Genomic DNA, 5,522 nt, shown 5'->3' with positions numbered 1-5,522 from the left:
AAGTTGCTCTTAACCCCATTGCGTTAAATAGATTAAACTTTTAGAAAAAGAAAACTAGTTTCAATTTTTTTTTGATAGGAATTGTAGCTTTAATGTCTGTGTACAGTCTTCATTTATGTAGGGAAAAGCTCTGAAAGCATGGTATCTTCACACTGTTATCTTGATCCCACCACAGAAGTGTGGAATAAATTTTATTGATATTATTTTGAAATCACTATATACACTACTGTACCTCCCACTTTGCAGCATTCACTTGATTTTTTTCTGGATGTTCTTTACATTTACATTGTTGTAGCCATTTTGTATGTTATTTCCTTGGTTCTGCTTACTTCCATTAATATCTTTCTATGCTTCTCTGTGATGATCATAATGTTTGTCCTTCATTTTTGAAGAAGACCACAATATCAGGGCGGTAATGCCTTGACAAGCACGTGAATTGGATTTGAGTGAGGGGGGGCTGTGCTAAGTCACAGCTTCACTTTCTCCTCCAGAGTCATCTGGGTCCAGTGGCCAGATATGGATCAGGATGACTGGGGATGGCCCTGGATGGACAGCTAAATGTTGTAGTGGATAGTGCACTGGCCCTGGAATCAGGAGGAAGGGGAGTTGGAATCCAGCCTCTGACACTGATTAGCTATGTAACCTTGGGGAAGTTACTTAAACCCTGATTGTCTTGCATCCAGGGTCATCTCCAGTCGTCCTGATCCATATCTGACCACTGGACCCTGATGGCTCTGGAGAAGAAAGTGAGGCCCGTGTCTTAGCACAGCACCCTCTCATTCAAATCCAATTCATGTGCTTGTCACCTCCCTGATGTCATGGTCTTCTTTGAGAATGAAGGACAAAGATTATTATTATCATATTCATTATTTCTTATAGAACAATAATACTATATTTCATTATATTCATCATGTTCAAAACCCCAGTTTGTTCAGCCATTTCCCAGTTACTGGGCATTTATCTCACAAAAAGTACTGTTTTAAATATGGGGGCTATATTATCAATGGCCTCCTTGGGGTATTATAGTAATTATAGTCACTTTATTTGCGTAATTATAAATTGTTTTCCAAAATGATTGGACAGATTCATAGTTCCACAAACAATGCAGCAGTGTGCATATGTCCTCACAATCCTTTCAAAAATTTTTAGTTTCCATATTCTGACCTCTTTGCCAATTTGCAGGATGTGAGGTAAAACTTTAGAGCTGTTTTGATTTGTATTTCTTTTATTATTAATGATTCACTACTAGATCCAAATGTGAATAATACTTGCATTATTTTAATTTGCACTGCATAGTTCTATTAGGTTTGAATTAATTACCATAACTTACTTAGAATTGTGCTAATAGGAAGCTATTTCAGGGAATTCATTGTTCATACTAACCAGGATCTAGCAGCATTGTCATGTTTTTTTTAGTACTACCTGTTTATATCCTTTTACCCTTATCTATTTGGAATGACTTTGCTCTTTTGTGAATATATACATGAATACATTTACATATAAATGTATGCATGTGTATTCATTTTTAATATTGTTTGGACTCACAATCTTATCACAGGAAAAAAACCTTAAGGAACTGATAAATAAAATGAAAAACTTATTTTCTGAAAAAACCAATAAAACTGATAAACCTTTAGTCAATCTGGTTAAAACATCCATTTATGTTAAAAGCAATAGCAAAAAATATAAACCCCTCCAAAGTGAATGCATAGAGGGACTTTTTCTACTTTTTACCTACCTAAAATCAAAAATTATATATAATTAGGTACACTAAGAGCTTTCCCTGTAAATACAGAAATAAAGCGAGGATTCTTCTCTCCCCACTATTATTTGACAGAATTTTAGAAATGCTAGCAATAGTAATGAGAAAGAAATTTAGGGGGTATAAAGATGAATAAAAAAAGAGATAAAACTAACCCTATTTTCTTTTTTTGCTAGGCAGTGGGGTTAAGTGGCTTGCCCAAGGCCACACAGCTAGGTAATTATTAAGTGTCTGAGGTCAGATTTGAACTCAGGTACTCCTGACTACAGGGCTGGTGCTTTATCCACTGTGCCACCTAGCCACCCCATTAACCCTATTTTTTGAGGACATGTTAGTTAACTTAGAAAATTCTAGAAAATTAGCAAAGATACTAATTGAGAAATTGGATAGCCTCAGCAAAATGTAGATTATGAAGTAAACCTTCAAAAATAAATTGTATTTCTACATAATAATAAAATCCATTGCACAAAATATCTGGTGATTGATCTAACAAAACACCATGTACTTGAATAAATTAAATTATAAAATGTTCCTTAACAGACTAGAAAAGGATTTTTCTTACCACTCTTGTAGTCTTCTAGTGGGCTTGTGTTTTTGTGTGTGTGTGTGTGTGTGTGTGTGTGTGTGTGTGTGTGTGTGTGTGTGTGTGTGACAGACAGATAAGAGACAGAAAGAGAAAGAGAAAGAAAGCAGAAAGAGATGTGGGAGAAGGGGGGGTGGTGGAGAGAGTTCTACAGAAACTCAACTCCATCCTAAGGACAAAGGCTGTTTTCCAAACTTCAGACTGGGAGGCAGTATAGTGTAATAAAAACGTTATTCTGCTTAGAGTCAGCATACTTGGATTTGAATCTCTGCTCTGATACTTGCTAGCTATTAGACCATGAGTAAGTCACTTAGATGATTTATTGCATTTAGTCATTTCAAAGGGCACAACAAATGAATTATTATTTAATATCTGCTGTACAAGATGGAAAGTCAGGGAGGAGAGGCAAAAATAAGAAAGGCCTTTTATAGGTTTTCTAAGATTAAACTCAAGAGGAGGGTCTAAAGTCTGAATGCCATTCTAATTTAAATTTTTCCTGGTCAAGAGGCTTTCCAGGAGATCTTAGAATTAACCTGGCCTCTCTATCCTTGAGATTATTGGATAAATTTGAGGCTGACCTTTTGATGGTGCTGCAGATAGGTATGTCCTCCACCTGAGTTGGTTCAGATCCCATTGTGCTTGATTGGAACAGGACTGACCCTGGCGGCTTCCTTAAAAAATCTCAGAGGATAGTTAGGTGAAGCAGAGGAGGGAGCACCGGCCCTAGAGTCAGGAGGACTTGAATTCAAATCCAGCTTCAGACACTAAATAATTGGGTGAATCTTAAGCACATTGCCATAGTAAATAAAAAAAAAATAAAAAGGCTTAGAGGCCCAGTTTCAGGGAAAGAGAATAAAATTTGAATTCTCAAAATGCTCACCATGTATTTCCATACCTGCCTGTAATTTTCCCCAACATTGCCACAGGCATATATACATAAAGCATAACTTAGTTAAGAAAGAGCTCCTTATTTGATTAAAAACTGCTGGGCAAACTGAAAGGCAGACTTATACCTCTAATACATTATTGATAAACTTGCAAATTGGTCTAATTCTGGAAAGCAATTCAATAACGTGAAGACAGTTACTAAAATGTTCACACTTTTGGGGTGTGAACTTTTGGGGGCTCACACTGTCACCGGACTGCAACTACTGTCTAGTAAATTTCATTGCTGAGTTCCTGGGATTTTCTAAGGAAAACGTCATCTGCAAACAGCAGTAATTTTGTTTCCTCTTTACCAATCATTATGTAGTTGCTGGCTACTTGAGTGGTTCTGTCTGTGAAGAATCGTTACTCAGACTCAGGAAAGCAAGGGTGGAGATAAAATAAAAATTTATTAAAAGAAGTTACAACAAGAAAGTGATAGAAAAGTTAAGAGTTTAAAGAAAAGCTATCTGGGTTTGGCAGGTCAGCTGGCAGGCTCAGCTGAGGTTTGGAAAGGGAGAGAGAGACAGAGACACAGACAGAGAGACAGAGACAGAGAGAGAGAGAGAGAGAGAGAGAGAGAGAGAGAGAGAAGAACAGGCAGCCATGAGGCTTGGATTAACCAGGCCACATGGTGAGGCTCCACCATAGAGCTCCACATGGTTTAAAGAATAGCCACCTGGCCATACCTACAATTATTACTATTATTTTATTTTAATTTTAATTTTTTTCTCTCCCCTTTACTTTATCACTCAATCAAGTCTGTATTTTTTTGGGAGAAGGGGTATTTTGTTTACACTTAAAGAAGAATATTTTATTAATGTATAAAAAACATTATTTGTACAAAATGAGAATAAATAAATATTAAATTAGATAGCAAAAAAGAAAATAGCCAGAGGAAGGCCCGTCTTTCTGGATGGGAAGTAGAAGCAAGAGACCAGAGTGAGCAGCACTGTTAAATATCCTTCCATTATAGGGGGATGTAGGTGGTGCTTGGAGTATGATCTTTCACCTTGGAGCCAGGTAACCTCCAATGGCAATCTACATATTGGTCCTTCATGTCTCAAGGTACTTGATGTCCACTTTTAACACATCATTTCCTGTCTGCCAGTGTCTAGGCCAAGGTTAAGTCAAGAGGAAAATAAAAGAGTCAAGGGGAGACTAGATACAAGCAACTGTGTGCAAGGATCACAAGAGTGGGAACCTCCACCCAATCAACAGATTTTGATTCTGCCACATTTACAATTCTCTACATCATTTCCCTGCATCAATTATTTCTTTTGATTCTTGTTTAACTGATACTGATTGCTAGCATTTATTGAACTGTGTCAAATAGGAAAAGGTTCTAGTGTTTCTCCAGTGTATAGAATGCTAGTATAGTAAATGCTATTCTATAATAGAGAAATGATCAAAAATCATGAAAATAGGTCTCAAAAGAAAAAATTACAAACTATTAACAACCAACTAAAATAATAAGTTACTAATGATAAGAGAAATGTGAATCAAAACAACTTTGAGGTTTTACTTTATACATAATAAACTGGTAAAGAAAACCAAAGATGGGAATAGTCAATGTTGGAAGAGTTATAGAAAGATGAGTACATATTTTTGGAGGAGTTGTAAATTGATTTAACTTTTTCTGGAAATCAATTTAATAATGTGAGGAAAGTCACTAAAATGCTCACACCTTTTGACATAAAGATTCCACTGCTAGGCATATACAGTAAGCTCAAGAAGGTCAATGATAAAAACAAGGTTCCACATACATCAAAATACTTATAGCAGCACTTTTTATAGTAGCAAACAACTATGATAAAAAGAAATAATATAAGAACTCATATATCATAATTACAGAAAAGCATGAGAAGACCTTTAACATGTACCAAGTGAAGTATACCAAACCAAGGATTTTTTTCTTCCTCTCTTAAAAATTATTATAAAGTACTGCTTTTTGAGAGGGGTTTAGGGGGGCATACATTGGGGTGGTAAATGTTTGGTAATGTAAAAATACAAGATAGGAAAAAATGTATTTTTTTAAAGATTTTATTTTGAGTTTTACAAATTTTCCCCTATTCTTGCTTCCCTCCCCCCACTCCCTACAGAAGGCAGTCAGTTAGTCTTTACATTGTTTCCATGGTATACATTGATCTAAGTTGAATGTGATGAGAGAGAAATCATATCCTTGATGAAGAAACATAAGTAAAAGGGATAGCAAAATTACATAATAAAATAATGATTTGTTTTTTTCTAAAT

Source organism: Macrotis lagotis, chromosome 8 (assembly GCF_037893015.1).
Source record: "Macrotis lagotis isolate mMagLag1 chromosome 8, bilby.v1.9.chrom.fasta, whole genome shotgun sequence".
Taxonomy (NCBI): domain Eukaryota; kingdom Metazoa; phylum Chordata; class Mammalia; order Peramelemorphia; family Peramelidae; genus Macrotis; species Macrotis lagotis.
Note: the sequence above shows the minus strand (reverse complement) of the source record.